Source organism: Mus caroli, unplaced genomic scaffold (assembly GCF_978045245.1).
Source record: "Mus caroli unplaced genomic scaffold, Mus_caroli_1 scaffold_10, whole genome shotgun sequence".
Classification (NCBI taxonomy): domain Eukaryota; kingdom Metazoa; phylum Chordata; class Mammalia; order Rodentia; family Muridae; genus Mus; species Mus caroli.
Genome location: NW_028227265.1, coordinates 82,464,239 through 82,483,310, shown reverse-complemented (window position 1 = coordinate 82,483,310; position 19,072 = coordinate 82,464,239). Strand labels below are relative to the sequence as shown.

Below are 19,072 nucleotides of genomic sequence, written 5' to 3'. Positions count from 1 at the left end.
TTTGAAGCCTCACTGGCGCTTTGCAACTGATAAATTCCACTTCACATAAACTCCATGAAAAAAAGAGAGATGCTGTGTTCACAGCAGCGTGTGTTGATTACAAGTGGTATTTCCAATAGGAGCGACCTGTGGTTTAAACAAGATGGCCATGGGAACTGGATCCAGTGCTTACAGTTCTGTAGCTGTTCTGGTTCGGCTCTTTTCACGCCTGTTTTGCTTCGAGCTCTATTCCTGGCGCTGGTCCTCAGAGGTCATTCATCTTGCAGTTGGTCTCTCATCTTCAAGGCCCTATTGCAGGGGAGGTGGTGGGTAATGGATCCCTAGGCTCTCAGATACCCACTAATACTCAGATTAGTCACGTTTGATACAGGAAATAATTCAGAGTGTGATGGGGGAGTGGGAACAGAAAGAGCTACGTGAAGGCTAGCATGTAAACAAAGCCTGTCTGCAGAGAAAGACTGGACGCTCTTCCTGATCCTAGCGTTTAAGATACAGAGCACATGCAGAACAAAGTCCGTGCAAAATAAACAGTGGGGAGGGTGAGCTAGAAAAAGACCATACACCGTATGGCCTAATGCTTTTGGACTCTCCAGAACTTACTAGTCCATTGTCAGTCTTGAGAACGCTTTTCCTTGTATTCAAAAATCTATTTTATTCTAGGTGCATGGCCGTTTGGCTCTATGTATGTCCATGGACTCAAGCAGATACCTGCTACCCATGAAGGCCAGAAAAGGGGGTCACATACCCCTGGGATCGGAGTTACAGAAAGCTGTGAGCTGCCCTGTGGGCACTGGGAATCGAACCAGTGTCCTCTGTTAGATCAGCAAAGTGGTCTTAACCACTGAGCCATCTCTCTAGCCCATCCCCCCCCCTTTCTTAATAATCTTATGGTTAATAATCTAAAGATATGCCTCAGCTTTGATTTGAATCCACTTCTAACCCCACAGACCATCAAAATAGGGTTTCTCTGTGTAACCCTGGTGTACTGGTTAGTTTGTGTCAACTTGACACAGGCTGGAGTTATCACAGAGAAAGGAGCTTCAGTTGGGGAAATGCCTTCATGAGATCCAGCTGGAAGGCATTTTCTCAAGATCAAGGGAGAGGTCCCCTTGTGGGTGGTGCCATCTCTGGGATGGTGGTTCTGGGTTCTATAAGAAAGCAAGCTGAGCAAGCCAGGAGAAGTGTTTTAGTTAGGGTTTCTATTCCTGCACAAACATCATGACCAAGAAGCAAGTTGGGGAGGAAAGGGTTTATTCGGCTTACACTTCCACATTGCTGTTCATCACCAAGGAAGTCAGGACTGGAATTCAAGCAGGTCAGGAAGCAGGAGCTGATGCAGAAACCATGGAGGGATGTTCATTACTGGCTTGCCTCCCCTGGTTTGCTCAGCCTGCTCTCTTATAGAACCCAAGACTACCAGCCCAGAGATTGTCCCACCCACAAGGGGCCTTTTCCCCTTGATCACAAATTGAGAAAATGCCTTACAGTTGGAACTCATGGAGGCATTTCCTCAATTGAAGCTCCTTTCTCTGTGATAACTGCAGCTGTGTCAAGTTGATATAAAACTAGCCAATACAGGAAGCAAGCCAGTAAGTAACACCCCTCCATCACCCCTGCTTCAGCTCCTGCTTCCTGCCCTGCTTGAGTTCCAGTCCTGACTTCCTTGGTGATGAACAGCAATGTGGAAGAGTAAGCCGAATAAACCCTTTCCTCCCCAATTTGCTTCTTGGTCATGATGTTTGTACAGGAATAGAAACCCTGACTAAGACACCTGGCTATCCTAGAACTCACTCTGGAGACCAGGCTGACTTCGAGCTCAGATCTGCGTGTTTCTGCCTCCCCAGTGCTGGGATTAAAGGTGCCTGCACCCCCAATTCCGCATCTAAAATTCTTATATCAATGGGACTAAGAACCTCAAAATGCAACCTGTTTTTCCCAGTAACTAAAACACACACACCTGTCAGCCTTAAACACAGGTGTACCCACTCAAGTTTTCTTCAGTCAAAACTACAAAGGGAGTTTATTGGTGACTTCTCTTCACCACTGTGGCAGAATCAACTCAAGAAGAAACTTGATTTCAGCCCCATTTCAAAGGCCATCAGAAGGAAAATGCACGACAGCTGGTGTGAGAGCATGAGGCAGAGAATCCTCAAAGGAGGAGAAAGCTTCCACCAGTGACAGAAGCAGAGAGCATCTTTAGGGTGTGCCCCACTGCAACCTACTTCTCTTAGCTAGTCCCCAGCTCCGAGAGTTTAGCAAACCCCCTCAAACAGCGCCACCTGCTGGTGAGCAAGTGTTCAAACACAAGAGCCTATGGGGGACATTTCATGTCCACATCAGGACAGAGATCTACTCGGAGGCTGACTACTGGGAGAGGAACAGTAGTCAAGGGAAGGGATGGGAAGGAGAGACAGAGACCAGTTGTAGATTAGGTAATTCACTCTTGAAATTTTAACAAAATAGCCTGAGCATGCAAACAGACAATGTGGGTCCCTGTCTGGGTTCACATTGGCTTTATGCAAATGAAGGGTCCTGAAGTTTACATTAGTGTCATGGAAAGCCACTTACAGTATTTTTAGGAGCTGGCGAGATGGCTCAGCAGTTAAGAGCATTAACTGCTCTTGCAGAAAACTTGGGCTTGATTCCCAGCACCCACACGGTGGCTTACAACTACCTTTAACTCCAGTTTTGGGGATCTGATGCCCTCTTCTGACCTCGAGTAGCACTGCACACACATAATACACATACACACACACACACACACACACACATTGAATAAACAGCTAAATAAATTTTTCTTAAAGAGGTGGTTTTCAGCATAAAATAAAAACCAAACCAAACAAACAATCAAAGAAAACAAGGGAAGGCTTCCAGTAAGTTCATGAGCTGCATAAAATCACTAGCTCCAATTTTACATCAATTCCACAGAGAATTATTAGGACTAATAAAAATGTCAGGTTTTGCTTTTGTCTCTTTAAGGCAAAAGATGCTTTAGAATAAACACTTCTCATTCATTTGCCTCAGAGATCAGCAGTATCTGGGTCATAATATCCAGGCAAGGACAGAGTCAGGGCAGGAAAGGCTACAAGTCATACAGGACTCCTCAGCTGCCCTTGGTAGCTCGCTGCCAGGCCCTCTTCTCTCTGATATATCTTCCAAGAGTTTAAAGACTAGACAAGAAGAGAGAGTTACATGGCAGAATGACAGTCATGTTAGTCATCTGGAGAAATACAACCAGTACGTTATGTATGTGGTTGTAGAAAATGTTTATTCTACAAACCGGTTCACACAGGAAGTCCTGTGATACACATTATGTAATTCAGAGAAAGAGAAGCTGGTGCCCAGGACTGAAGGCCCAGAACAGGGGGTTTTAGGGCATGGTCTTGGGTTGGCATTCATATATAAGACCCTGAGTCCTGAAGCCCAGGAACCAGGGGTTCTGATATTTCAGGAAGGAAAATGGATGTCCTAGCTCATGGGAAGGGAGAAAGATAGAGGGATGTGTGTGGGTGTGTGTGTGTGTGAGAGAGAGAGACAGAGAGACAGGGAGACAGAGACACACACAGAGACACAAGAGATACACAGAGAGAGACACAGGGAGAGAGAGAAGGAAGATGGGACAGACAGAAGGAGAGGATGGGGAGAGAGAAAGAAGGGAGAGAGATAAAGAAACAAACAGAAAGACACATACACACACAGAGGGAGAGAGAGATTGAGAATCTGTCACTGATTTATTCGTCTGGTCCTTGGACAGATTGGATACCCCACCCACGCTGTGAGGGTGAACTTTCTTAGTGTGCTTATTCAAATGTCAGCCTCTGGTGGAAATGCCTTCACACAATCCCTAGAAACAATGCTTTTCCTGCCATCAGGCACCGCTCCAACTAATGTGGTCAACATTTAATCATGGCCATCACAAGGCTGGCGAGATGTCTCAGTAAGCCAAGGTGTTTGCCGTCAAGACTGTCTGCCTGACTTCCATCCCGTGCCACATGGTGGAGGAGGGTTAGTTGTCCTCTGACCCCCCCCCACACACACACTGTGACAGATGCATACCCATACACATATGCACACACTCTACAACGCTGAATATAGATAGATAGATAGATAGATAGATAGATAGATAGATAGATAGATAATTATCAAGTATGTGAGTTGGCCAGTCTCCATCAGTGGGACCTGGTTTGCAAACTGCTGTGCCTACCATTCTACGACATAAAGTTATCTCCTATTTACATGTGTGTGTGCGTGCGTGCATGTGTGTGTACGCATATGTGTGTGGTATGTCTGTGTATGTGTGTATGCTTGCGTGTGTGGCATGTTTGTGTGTGTGCACATATGTTTATTTGTGTAGAATCTCAGCTCCCGTGTGGTACTCCTTGACTCGATTCTGGGGAGACAAGAATGCTATCTGAGCATCATGACCTTTCTCCAAAAAGGACAATGAGGAAAGTTTTAGTGTAAAGGGCATCACTGAGATTAGCCAAGGATGGGCACATGTGTGGACAGAGGGGCACCTGGACTGTGCACATGCTCGATGATTTGAAATGAAAACTTTCTAAAAAAAATAAATAAAAAAAAACAAAGCACACACCTAATAAATGTAAGTTATGTAAGCAATTCTATTTGGTTGGTTGTTTTGTTTTGTTTTTCACAGTGTACCATTGGCTGTCCTGGACCTCACTCTGTAGACCTGGCTGGCCTGGGACTCACAGAGATCCACCTGCATCTGCCTCCTGAGTGCTGGGATTAAAGATGTGTGCTACCACCACCTGGCTATAAGCAATTCTTACCAAATATACGGTTTTTGTTTTGTTTTGTTTTTAGGATTTATTTGTATATGAATACACTGTTGCTGTCTTCAGACACACCAGAAGAGAGTATCAGATCCTATTACAGTGAGCCACCATGTGGTTGCAGGGAATTGAACTCAGGACCTCTGGAAGAGCAGTCAATGCTCTCAACCTCTGAGCCATCTCTCCAGCCCCAACAAATATAAGCTATGTAAGCAATGACACTTTGAGGTGATGAACAAGTAGCCCCCTACCCTACCAGTTTCTCAACATATCTAGGATCTGGACATTGGCCTCCTGTCTCTGCTTCTCAGCTTCTCTCTTAGTCCCTCCCAGAGGCCAGCCCTCATCAGGACCATCCTACTGATGCCCAGAGAGATTCAGAGGCACCTGGGTTAGAGAGCTGATGGTGGAGAATGGTAGGTAGCTGGCCTTATTCCTCATATATAAAACCAGTTGTGTAACCCTATAAGGTTGCAACATGAGCATGTATGTCAACCAGAGTGGAAAGGTGCTATTTGAGTGTAGTCAGATGTGGCTGGAGACCTGGCCCATATCAGGATGTGGGAAGGAGAATCCAGTGAAGAAATGCTGCAGTGTTGGGTTTGTCTAAGGAGGGACACTTCTGTATCACCAGCTTCCCCCCAACCCCCCACACTATACTCACAAAGGAAAGATGCTTACTCAGCTTGTGTTGGGCTCTAACAGCTCGGTAAGGTTCTATGGCAAGGGCCGCAGCATTTCATGGTGAGACCAACACTAGAACAAGGAACAAGCAATAGTTACACTGTGGCCTGAAGCCCCCCCAGTGACCTACAGATCTCTCGCTAGGACCCATCTTCCAACAGCACCAATCTGGAGACCCAGTTCCCAATCTATGAAGCTTTAGGAAAACAAACCACATTAGTACCATTGCACAGGCCTAGTAGAGCTGCCCTTCCTCTCTCAAGACTGTAGAGGCAGATGGGATGGGGAAGGGTATAGAACGGAAGATGGCAGCTACGGAGAGGGAGAGGGAGAGGGAGAGAGAGAGAGAGAATATGAGAGTTGGGAGAAGAGGGGAAGGAGAGGAAGAAAGAAATCCTGAGACCCCTGAGTTGGGGTTCAGTCAGCTTTGTCTCCCCATAGCAGAAGACTTACATGTGGATAGTATGGTCCTGGGCACCAAGGAATGAATCTACACAGCGGTGCTAAGATCAGAAGAACAAGGAAAGACCGGCATGGTGGCTTGCCTTTAATCCCAGTATGAGACAGAGGCAGGGGCAGGGGCAGGGGCAGGGGCAGGGGCAGGGGCAGGGGCAGGGGCAGGGGCAGGGGCAGGGGCAGGGGCAGGGGCAGGGGCAGGGGCAGGGGCAGGGGCAGGGGCAGGGGCAGGGGCAGGGGCAGGGGCAGAGGCAGAGGCAGAGGCTGGCAAACCTTTGAGTTTGAGGCCAGCCTGGTCTATATTACTAGTTTAACATCAGCCAGAGCTTCAGAGTCAGATCTTTTTTTTTTTTGTTTGTTTGTTTTTTTTTTTTTGTTTTTCGAGACAGGGTTTCTCTGTGTAGTCCTGGCTGTCCTAGAACTCACTCTGTAAACCAGGCTGGCCTCGAACTCAGAAATCCGCCTGCCTCTGCCTCCTGAGTGCTGGGATTAAAGGCGTGCGCCACCACGCCAGGCTCAGAGTCAGATCTTGTCACAGAACAAAACAAAACAAAACAAAACAAAAAACAAACAAACAAAAACCCTCCCCACCAAAACAACAACAAAAGTGAGTCCAGACAAGTTTTACAAGGCAGTTAAAGAACAGATCCCTGTGCCTGGGAGAGGTCAAAGCTGGGGCAAGAAAGAACAAAAACCAGTGCGATAGGCAACACATAGAACTGACCAGAACATCTGTTGAGCCATGAATGGATGGATACCTATATAATAGGATAGTTGCTGACAGGTGTACCTGCCCCAACAGGGATCAATGTGAAAGCATAAACACACATTGTATGACCCTATTATATGACTCCAGCGCAGGTAAATTCATGGAGACAGAGGGGTGCTCACACAGACTGGGGGGTTATAGGTGAATCTGGGAACATTGGCTAAAGGCTGGGGAGTTATTTTCAAAAAGCTGCAGATTCTCTGAAGTTGACTAGACTTGGTGACTGATCAAATGCCTCTGTGTTTTACCCTTAAGTGGATGGACTATATTTGACATGCACATAGCTCGGCAAAGCTGGAATTGCGCTGAACAGTACTCTTTAGGTTGGTCTATTTTTTTAATTATTTATTTATTATATAAACAATGTTCTACCTGCATATATGGGTACAAGCCAGAAAAGGGCACCAAATCTCATTATAGATGGTTATAAACCACCATGTGGTTGCTGGAAATTGAACTCAGGACCCTTTGGAAGAGCAGCCTCTGAGCCATTTCTCCAGTGCTGGGAATTGAACTCAGGACCCTTTGGAAGAGCAGCCATCTTAACCTCTGAGCCATTTCTCCAGTCCCAAGTTTGTCTATTCTTGTCGGGTACTGCACACGACAGAGGGAGGCAAATTACCCCTTCTGTGTCACAGTGGCCTGCAGCTCAGAGAAAAGGGCCAAGTGTTTTCTGTCTCAGTGATATATGTAAGGCAGGCATGTTATGTAAGGCAGACATCATGAGACAATGTTCAGAAAATATCACTGTTAGCCGGGCAGCGTCACACACTTTTGATCCCAGTACTCAAGAAGAAGAGGAAAGCAGATCTCTATGAGTTTGAGGCCAGCCCTGGTCTACATAGTAGTTCCGGGAAAGCCAGAGCTACACAGTGAGACCCTGTCTCAAAACACACACACACCTTCCTAAACAGAGAAATTGTTAATGCCTGGCTGCCACCTCTAGCTATAGGTCTCCTCTGTTGTCAATCATTGTCTTGTAGGAGGCAGTTCTATGTGGGTCCTGGGGACCAAACTCAAGCCATCAGGCTTGGTGGCAAGTGACTTTACGTACTAGGTCATCTTGCCAGCCTTGTGTGGCTTTTCTCCAGGAAGTAAAAGCAGCATTCTAGCAAGCTAATAACAGCAGGGTCCGACTGTGCTTGCTTCCTTAACAGTTCACCAGTAGCGTGCTTTATTTATTTAGCCTTTTAACGTTTGTTTTAGTTGACATTTCTGTCAGTGCTGTGGTTTGAGATCTATCACAGACTAGATCTTAGCTCAGGACCAGATAGATGCTCACAGCAGGTCTCTATAGGGATCCCAGCAGGAAAGACTGTAGCAGGCCAGATTCAGAAAAGAATAAAAGGCTGCCTAAGAAGATTCGCCACCTTCCTTCAGGCAGCGGCCTCTCTTTCACAGAAGCCATGTATGAGACATGCAGTTGGTACTCAGTGAATGCAGGCTCCCTGAGTCCTGTCTCTGAGGGACAGGACTTCAAGAACTGTCTGTGTTCACCTGATCACACACCTTTCTGGAAGGAGGCTGGGAATAGCCCGCCAAGCTCACTGCTTAGGGAAAATGGGCTTAGCACAGACTTCGTTCCCTTGGCTTTGGAGGGGTTCTCTGATAAACCGTGCAGGGGTGTGTGCAGCTCCTGCTTTGCTCCTCCACACCTGCAAAGTGAACCCTTTCACCTGGCATGCCTGGCCAGGCAAAGCACCTCCACAGTGGCGTCTTTGGCGTCTCTTCCCATGAGAGAGGTCTATGAGCCACTTGGCAGTGAGGACCCCCCTTCCCCAGGTCTCCAGTCCTTCATAAATCATGTTACCTGCCACAAAGACGTCAGGCTCAGTGCTCTTTCCTCCAAATAGGTAAGCGCAGAAGCACCTGACGTGGAATTTTTAAATTCTGGGATATCTGCTTATATGTATTGAGATATCGTGAAAATGAGTCCCAGATCTAAATATGGAATTAATTTGTTTTATTTATCCCTTATATACCTAGCCTAAAGGTAGATTAGTACAATATCCTCATTGCACTCATGTCCAGGGTAAGACCTATCATATGAGGTCAAGTATGGAACCTTTCCACTGGCGGTGCCTCTTCGTTACTGTTCTATTGCTGTGAAGAGACACCGTGACCAAGGCAACTTCTGAGGGGAAGCATTTGATTGTTTATTTACAGTTTCAGGGGATTCGTTCATGGTCATCATGGCAGGAAGCATGGTGGTGGGCAAGTAGGCTGAAGGTTGCAGGCAGGAAGAGAGGGAGAGGAGAGGGGAGGGAGCTAGAGATGGAGGGGAAGGGGATGAAGATGGAGAAAGGAAAAGAGATGGGGAAGAAGAGAGGGGGGAGAGAGGGAGGGAGAGGGAGAGGGAGAGGGAGAGGGAGAGGGAGAGGGAGAGGGAGAGGGAGAGGGAGAGGGAGAGGGAGAGGGAGAGGGAGAGAGAGAGAGAGAGAGAGAGAGAGAGAGAGAGAGAGAGAGAGAGAGAAACTGGGCTTGGCACAGCCTTGGTGATATGCCTCCTCCAACAAGGTCATATCTAGCCTAAAAAGGCCACAGATGGGCAGACAGATGGATGGATACATAGATAGCTGAATGGAAGGATGGATGGATGAATGGATGGAAAAATGGATGGTGGACATATGGATGGATGGATGGATGGAGGGAGGGAGGGAGGAATAGATAGATGTGTAGATGGGCAGGTAGGTCCGCAGGTGAACAAAAACATTCAGGAATAGGTATAAAGTATTTCATGTTGGTAATCACTTTCATAAATCTGTCTTCCCTTAAGAATGAATATTTCCTTCCAGAGTATGCTGACAGAAGCCTTCATGCTGACAATAGCCACAGCGCTTCTTTCACAAGAGCTGGGTAAAAGCCGCCCACAGCCCCGCTTCTGCTGTGGCAGAGCAGATGGGCCAGTGACTGCAGGAACCATGCTCAGTGACCAGAGCCTGTTATCCTCTTACCTCCAGGCCAGTGGGTCAGCAACACGTGGTAGGACAGTGTGAGAGGGGAGCGTGGGAGACGGAGTCATTCAGTCGTGTCTCTCTCGGGAGCAACAATGGGTTTCACAGGCCTGCTACCGAGCCGAGCTTGCCTGCCAAGCCCTTTCCATGACCCTAACCCCCACATTTTAGAAGAATCTAGTTGGGTAAAGCGTTGGACGCGGGAGCCTGGTTCAGGTCATGTACAGTAACATAGAACCCAACCACGGAGACATTGATGTTTCACATTCCCTGAAGGTGGGTTGGGAAAACGATCTGCAAGGTAAAAATAGCAGCTCATTTATCAAGAGCCCATTGTGTGTCATGGGATTCCACACATTGCCACGAGTGTTCTCAGTCACCCTGTGGACACTTAGGTTTTATTATCTATTATAGACCAGGAAGCAGGATGTCAAGTTACCCAGGCTGCTTAGTTGTAAGTTGCCAAGTTACGTTTTGAACCCAGGGTTTTCTGATTCTAGAGCCCAACTTCCTACACTTCTCTTACATCTGTTCGTGTTATAGGAAGGGGCTTGGAGGGGGTACGTGGAAATCTTTGCAATGCTTTTGAATCATACCACTTTAAAGCCAAGTAATGTTTTGAATGTGAAATGTCTCGCCCAGCACGTTCATGGATTTTTTAAACACTTGGTCTCCAGCTGGTGGCTCTGTTTTCTGAGCCCGGGACACTCTTTGCATGTGGGGTCTAGATGGCAGACAGGGCCGTAGATGCAGGGCTTGTGAGTCACCTTGGTCAGGATCCTGCTTAAGCTCTCTCCACTTTCTGATCTACTGAGATGTCACCAAGCCCCTTCACTTTCTGCCCCGCTGCCTCAACGCCACCGTGCCTTCCCTAGCATCACCGGCTGTGTCCCTTCAAAATGCAAGCAGAGTAATTAAATCTTCCTTCTTCTAACCTGCTTCATGTTAGGCATTTGATCACCATAGTGGGAAAGGAACATAGTCTAGATGGACTAGTATCTCTTTTTGGCTCTGTGCCTGCTGGGTTTGAGCCCTAATGACTCCCTCCGGCCCCCATAGCTGGGGGAGTCTTGTTCTGGAGTTTTTGAAGGAGAAGGCCATCGCAGAAAACACCTCAGTGCCCGGTGTCTTTTGCAGTGAAATGGAAAAGGTAAATTCTCGGCCCTCGGCCCTCGGCCCTCCCGAGTGCAGTTTTCCGGAGAAGACGTGGAGCGATCAGTGGGGAGAACAATGAGCTCTGTGTCTGCAGACGCAGGTGTTCCTGCCGCCGCAAGTGAACCGCGATGGGGATGGGAGACCCATGCTCCCCTCCCACCCCTAACCCAGGTGGCCCTGCATTGCTTTGTGTGGAACCTCATAGCTGCCAGAGTCCTGTGCTGGCACTGGGGTGTGCTATTTCTGGGGACACCTCCCCTCCCCCAGAAAGGTCAGTAGGTATGTAATCTGAAGTCCTCTAGTATGATCCAGAATCGTTGAGGCTTGGTGAGTCAGGAAGCAACTGAAAGAGCACTTCCCTTCCTTGGCCTCCAAGTACGCCTGTCAGGATAGGGTGGCAGAGCTGAGGAGCCCAATGGGGTGCTGTTGTAGCGTCCTTTCTATTGTTGTGATAAAATATTTTGACCAAAGCAACTCAGAGGAGGAATGGAGTTTATTTGGCCTATGGTTCTAGGCTATTGAGGAAAATCAGGACAGGGAATCAGGCCGAAATTTGAAGCAGCATCATGGAGGATGAGGATGGAAACTTGTCTTAGTGGTTAAGCGCACTAGTTGCTCTTCTAGAGGACCCAAGTTCAAGTCCCAGCGCTGCATGGTGGCTTCCGTCCACCTGTAACTCTAATTCTAGAGACTCTGATGTTCTCTTCTGTCCCTCTGGATCCTGTATGCATGCAGGACACTTAAACTCACACAAGTGCACAAACAGAAAAAGTAAACAAACAAAAACTATGGAGGGATACTACGTGTTCTCTCCCTTGTAGGCTCCTGCTTTGGTAGTTTTCCTGTACATTCCAGGACCACCTGCCCAGGGGAGGGTGCCACCTGCAGTGGGCTGGGCCCTGTAACATCAGTTAGCAATCAAGACAGTCCCCCAGTAGACATGCCCATAGGCCAATCAGATCTGGGGGATCCTTCAATTGAATTCTCTTCTGAGGTGACTCTAGGCTGACTCATGCTGAGGGTTACAGTCAACTAGGACAGATATGGAGGCTCATAGACACTCATTTAAATCCTTTTCTATAGATGGTTTCTTTTAGCCATTTTTTTTCTACCAAAACTGACCCTATTTCCATATGACACAAAACAGGTGTGTGACAGATCTGTTTACCCCTCGTGGACCTAGAGCCTGCCCTGTGTCAGCTCAAGAAATGCTTGTGGAGGGGACTGGGGAGATGGCCCAGTCGTCAGTAAAGTGTCTGCCACCCAAGCATGAGGACCTGAGTTCAGAGCCCAAGCACCAGTGTAAAAGCCTGCAATGGTGGTGGTGAGGATGCAGAGGCAGGGGCATCGCTGGCACTCCCTGGCCAGCCAGCCTGACCGAAAGGATAGAGGAGGTTCGGCAAAGGACCCCATCTCACGAAGTGAATGGAGAATGACTGGGCTTGGGTCTTCATGTGCATACGTGTTCACATGCATGTTCACACACACATGCACCTCCCCCCCCACCCCCCCAGCACATACATGCACAGAAACACTTGTTGGATGACTGACTGGTGGCAGGTTTCCGACAGCAGGTCTTTTGGGTTAAAGTGGAAGAAATCAGAATGGAGTGGCCTGTGGGGCCATCTTTCCCACCATCTATGGAGTGGGCCTTCCTGGGAGGCACGTGATTCAGGAACATTTAGGGACCCAATGCACCGGAAATGATGCAAATTCAGAATCTACCTTTAGCCTCCTGAAGCCCTTAGTGTTCAATTCTGGCTGGAGAGTCTCTGCTTCTCTAATGTCCCAAGGCTGACGCTGAAGCAGGCTAGAGCTGAAAGACATGTAAGTTCTCTGTAGTGGCTCCAGGAGGGGCCCATCATGGCCTCTACTTTGGCTCCTGTTTGTGTCGTGCAGGACTAGGTGTCCCCTTTCCTCTGTCCCTCCCCCCCTCCCACCCCCCCCACCCCCGTTCCCTGGCATACTTTCCGGCATGTGACAAGTGCTTGGCTGATGTTTGCATGGGATTTGGTCTCAGGGGTGGGGGTGGGGGGGAAGACAAATACTGTGATGGCCAGGGCTTAACTGGGGCTGTGAATTCCTACTGAGCCCACTCCTTGTGAGAGAGCCCAGGAATCTAAGTTCTGAGGCCACAGCTCAGTCCTGACCCTGAACTTCAACCAGTTTTCCAGGCCTCAGCTTCTCAGAAGGGGAACTGCTGTAATGTCTGCGGCCTCTGCTGCCTCTGGGATTCTGTGAGTCACAAGACAACCCACCTCCATGAGAGATGTTGCTCCGGCCTGGTTTGTGATGATTTCCTCATCAGTTAACTGAAAATTAGCTTAGCCAGAGAACTCGATTAATATTTAGAAAGGATTTACGAGGTAAAGAATCCAGTTAATCCTGAGCGAGAGGTCTTTTCACTTCTGTTTGTGGAATGGGTAGAGACTGTCTCAGGTAGGGACAATTCCCATAATCCCCGCTAAAGCCCTTTCTCCATTGTGGTTTCTAGCTTTACATCTACAAAGCCAGCAGATGGTTCTCATAATGTCAGTGCCTGCTGCTGGAGGACACACTTGGAACTCTGATTCTGGTCCAAGGACTCGTCATAGCCAATGAATGCCAGCAGGCAGCATTTAAAGACAAAGCTTTAAGACAAATTGGAGAAGCTATTCTGACAAAGACCAATGGTGTAAAAGATTAAGGCAGGACACAAGCAGGCCTGGACTTGTCTCTTTGTTATAATGTTCTCAAGCCAGGGAGTTGCCCTATTTAAATCTCCAATTCCTCATCTGGAGATGGTGACGGTGTTTGTTTCATGGAATACATACAATAGCCTCCAATGTGCACGTACAGGCTCAAGCAGCCATGTCTGGACTTTTATTTGGATACTGGAGGTTTGAACTCAGGTCCTCATACTTTAACAGCAAGCCCTCTGACTCACTGAACCATCTTGTCAGCCCTGGGATTTTATTCTTTAAAGCCAAAAATATTTTATCATATATGCCCAATCTATCTATCTATCTATCTATCTATCTATCTATCTATCTATCTATCTATCTATCTATCTATCCATCTCACAGACTGGCTATAAAACTGAATTAATCAAAGCAAGTGGGAGGTAAATGACTTTAAATGTGGTATATGTGTGGTTTTCCTTTCTCCTAATCACTAACATTGTCAGTCTCCAAGACAAGCTGGCCCATTTTGGAGGCCCAGAACAGGGAGGCCATTAGGAACCTCATCTGTTTCAGATAACCCTAGAGAGAACCAACACAAATCAGGTAGGGTGTGTCACAGGCTGGGAGCTTCCAGATTTCTGCCAGCCAACCCTGCCTTTGCCCTGGCATTGACTGAGACTCCAGCTCCAGGCAGTGAGCCTAAGGGCCATAGTGCTCCAAGGCCAAGAATCCTGCCCTGGCTTCCCGGTGGTACCGATCTGAGCACATGGGCCTGTTACAGGGATGTTTTGAGTCTGTCTTGGGATACTGGGAGAGATGGTTGTTGAACACCAGGCATCATTAAATGCCAAGTTATATATAAACTTGTAGAAGTTACATTAAAAACAAAGATATTTTTTAATTTTCAAAACTTACCACATCTTGGGCTTAGATGGGTTTAGCCAATAAAGTTCTTGCTGCATAAGCGTAAGACCTGAGTTTCAGCCCCAGAACCCATGTAAAAATGGTTATCCCAGTGCTGGGGATGTGCAGACAGGAGGATGCCGCGAACTCAACTGGCGAGCTGTGGCTAGCCCAACTAGTGGGCTCCAGGCTAATCAGGGGCCCTGTCTCAAAGGAGGCTGGTATCCTTGAGCATGATGTATGAGGATACCCTTCAGTTTAGGTTTACACACACACAGACACACACAGATACACACACATACAGTGAGACAGACAGACAGAGGGACACACACACACACAGCCACCCCCTTATCACTTCTTAATTATTTTGCTTCATTTTATCATGCTGTATGATGCCTGGAAGTTATTTATACCCATGGTGTCTGTGTGACAAGATATTCTCAGGGTGCCTGCTGTGTTCCTAGCTCTCATCTTGAGATGGACCACAATGGGGATGCTCACACTACAGATGCTTGCAGATACTATATCCCAAGGTTCTCACTGTCCTCCTCGCTATCTCCCACCACCCAGAATTCTTACCCCACCAACTCTCAGATGGTAGAACCCAAACCATGCTAGAAATATGCTCCTTGGGTGGTTTCCTTTGGAGGGATGATATTCAAACACAGGTAAGGGACATCCCAGGTCACCGTTGGGATTCTGAGAATTCATTCTTGTGCCCCAGAGGTCTGTAGATGCTTCTGAAGACAAGTGTAAGAGACTCAGCCCTTCTGTGCCTTATCTCCTATAAATTGAGAGACATAGCATGCCTGGGTTCAATTCCTAGCATCACAGACTTGACTGCTTCTGTAATTGTCCCATTGCTTGACTGAAACAGTTACTGAGACAGCTGTGACTAGAGGCCTCTGTGCAGTATCTGGCACACAAAAGGGGCATTCCCAATTGCTACCTGTAAGGATGATTGGCAGAAGGGAGTTCAGCCCAAAAGATTTTCCGGATGGTTTTTATATGCTGGGCCCAAGGAGTGGCACTACTAGAAGGTGTGGCCCTGTTGAAATAGGTGTGTCACTGAGGGTATGGGCTATAAGACCCTCATTCTAGCTGCCTGGAATCCAGGATTCTGCTAGCAGTCTACAGTCAAAGATGTAGAACTCTCAGCTCCTCCTGCACCACGCCTACCTGGACGCTGCCATGTTCCTGCCTTGATGATAGTGGACTGAACCTCTGAACCTGTAAGCCAGCCCCAAATAAATTTTGTCCTTATAAGAGTTGCCTTGGTCATGGTGTCTGTTCACAGCAGTAAAACCCTAAGACAATTTTCTTCTTCTTCTTCTTCTTCTTCTTCTTCTTCTTCTTCTTCTTCTTCTTCTTCTTCTTCTTCTTCTGCTTCTGCTTCTGCTTCTGCTTCTGCTTCTGCTTCTGCTTCTTTTTCTTCTTCCTCCTCCTCCTCCTCTATTCCTCTTCTTTCTTTTTCACCTTAAGAGACTCCTGTGTGTTCTTTGCAGAAAAGTCACCAGGCCCCTATGAACACTGTGGTGGTCCCACACTTTCTAGTCTTTTTCCTAGATCTCACGAATGCCCACGCCCAATCTTGGAACAGGATGTTCTTGTTTGTAGCCCACCAGGCCTCAGCAGTTTTTCCTACCCCACTGTAGCTAATGTCACCAGATATGCAGAAACAGCTGGTGTCATCATCAGTATGAAAGGCCACTGGCATTGGGCACAGCATCCACACTGTTGACATTTTGTTTTTTTTTTTAAGATTTTTTAAAAAGATTTATTTATTTTATGCATGTGAGGACACTGTAGCTGTACAGATGGTTGTGAGCCTTCATGCAGTTGCTGGGAATTGAATTTTAGGACCTCTGCTCACTCCAGTCAACCTCGCTCACTCAGTCCCTGCTCGCTCCAGCCCAAAGACTTAGTTATTATTACAAATAAGTACACTGTAGCTGTCTTCAGACACAACGGAAGAGGGTGTGAGATCTCATTAAGGGTGGTTGTGAGCCACCATGTGGGTTGCTGGGATTTGAACTCAGGACCTTCGGAAGAGCAGTCAGTGCCCATTTTGTTCTTATTCTAGAAGGATCCAGTAAATCCATTCACAGTGCAGACATTTTGATAAGCACATATAAAACATAGGCATAGAGTTCCAGGAGCCTTGCCCCTCAGAGGGAGCCGAGAGTTTGTAGTTACTAGGAAAGAGTGTATATTTAACAACAAAATATAGGTTCTTTTTGTTTTTCTTTTCCTTTTTGGAGACAGGATGTTCCTGTCCGGCCCAGGCTGACCTGGAATGTCTGGGCTCAGGTGTTTCTCCTGCTTTAGTGTTTGGAACTAATGGAGTTGTGTTTGGCAGGAAGAGTCTCTTTGTCTTTTCTGACATGTCAAAGTGACAGGGAGAGAGGGCAGACCCTGCAGAGTGGAACCCAAGGTGATGGCAAAAGAGGCATAAAATGTCCTTTCCCGAATCTGGCTCCTCTGTGGGCATCCTTCCTGCCAGGTCTCCAACCATGACAGACCTTTATCTGTGCCTAACAGATGGCCTGTAACCTGGCCCAGAGCTGGAGCACACACTGTGGAATGGTACGCCTGGATCTCTAGAGCTGAAGGAATTGTTTTTATTTAATTACTTTTTATTTTTATACCTGTCTATCTGCCTGCCTATCGTTTATCTATCTATCTATCTATCTATCTATCTATCTATCTATCTATCTATCTATCTATCTATTTATCATCTATTATCTATCACCTATCATTCATCTATCATTCATCTGTATATCATCTATCAATCATCTATCAGTCTATCTATATCAATTATATCTGTCTATCGTCTGTTATCCATCAATCATCTATCATCTATCTATCTATATCAATCATATCTATCATCCATCTATTAATTATATATTATCTATCTATCATCTATGTTTCATCTATCAATCAATCACCTATCATGTATCTATATCAATCATATCTACCTAGCATCCATTAATTATCTATGTATGTATGTATGTATGATCTACATATCTATCTATCTATCTATCTATCTATCTATCTATCTATCTATCTATCTATCATCTATCATGTGGGCATATGTGTGTGAGCATAACCACAACATGTATGTGGAGACCAGAGAACAACTTGTAGGAGTCAACTTTCTCCTTCAACCACGTGGGTTCTGGGGACTGACCTAAGGTTGGCAAGGGCTCTTACCTGCTGTGACATCTCGAAAACCATGGAGGGATTTTAAAAAAGGATTCTTTGACAACTGGAAGCTGCATCTTCCTTCTGACCTCAGGATCTATATAGCTCTCCAATGCCATCTTGTGCCCTTGTCTTGTCCGTTCTGTGCTTTCTCTCTCCCTGAACCCTGTCCCTACAGTGGGACCTCTGCTGTTAGCTGTGGCAATAGAAGTACAGAGTGGGCCCTGCCCAAGGCCTCCAGTCACTGTGACATCAGAGCCCCAGTCACTGTGACATCAGAGCCCCAGTCACTGTTAACATCAGAGTCCAAGTCACTGTAAGCACCAGAGCCCTAGTCACTGTGACATCAGAGCCCCAGTCACTGTGAACATCAGAGCCCCAGTCACTGTGACATCAGAGCCCCAGTCACTGTGAACATCAGAGCCCCAATCCTATAAGCACCAGAGCCCCAATCACTGTGAACATCAGAGTCCCAGTCCCTGTGAACATCAGAGCCCCAGTCCCTGTGACATCAGAGCCCCAGTCACTGTGACATCAGAGCCCCAGTCCCTGTGAACATCAGAGCCCCAGTCACTGTGAACATCAGAGCCCCAGTCACTGTGACATCAGAGCCCCAGTCACTGTGAACATCAGAGGTAGGTGTGTTCAAGTTATTTTACTCTAAGGAAATATTGGCCACAAGTTTAGAGGGAAGGAACCACATTTGGGTGCAACATCCCATAATCTCAGTACCACTAAGGTGGAAGCAGGATTCTGAGTTTGAGGCCAGTCTGGGTCCACATAGTATGTGCCTGTCAACAGAATAAAGAGGCAGGGGAGAGGATGGGTTTTTTGTTTTTCTTTTTACTTACTTCTGATCTTTATTTATTTTTCCTTATAGTAAAATAACTTGAACACACCTACCTCTATCAGCCACAAGCAACACAGTCTTCCAACTTCTGAGATACTATGTAACCCTGGCTGGCCTGGAATTCACTACCTAAACCAGGCTGACCTTGAACTCACTGAGATTAGCCCACATCTGCTCCACAAGCCTTGGTATTAAGGGTGTGCATCACCACCCACGGCCTCCTTCAGCACCTTTGCCTCCCTTTCCTGTGACCAACGCTCCTTCCCTACCACTGTTTCCCTTTGAATGTTTAAATATTTGGGGCTGTTCTCATCTGAAATGCAGCAAGCACTCCCGAATCTCTAGCAAGCTCACAGGCAGGAACCTGAGGCTCTTGGGTTGAAGAGTGAACCAGGAGGGCCAGGCCAGGTAGGTGAATACAGGGAGCTGGCACAGGCTGGCACAGGCTGGAGTGCGTGGTAAACCTGCCAAGATCTGCACAGCCAGTCAGTTTCATTACCACAAACCCAGTCATGAGCTTTAAAGACAGAAAACCAAACAGAGGCCATCTTCCCTATGCATGTGTCTCCAGAATGCAGATCTGGCCAACAGCTTCCAAAGTTTCTCGGGATTCACTTTTGATGATAGATTTATTTTCT

The 19,072-nt window shown here is 47.1% G+C and overlaps 1 long non-coding RNA gene across 1 annotated transcript; it reads right to left on the bottom strand.

Moving 5' to 3' along the window:
- Positions 1-228: 228 nt before the first annotated feature.
- LOC110299593 (uncharacterized) lies at positions 229-17,757 on the bottom strand. Its single transcript, XR_002378487.1, has 3 exons — positions 17,594-17,757; positions 5,478-5,552; positions 229-288 (listed from the first exon to the last, which is right to left on the bottom strand). It is a non-coding gene; the product is annotated as an uncharacterized LOC110299593 (long non-coding RNA).
- Positions 17,758-19,072: the final 1,315 nt, after the last annotated feature.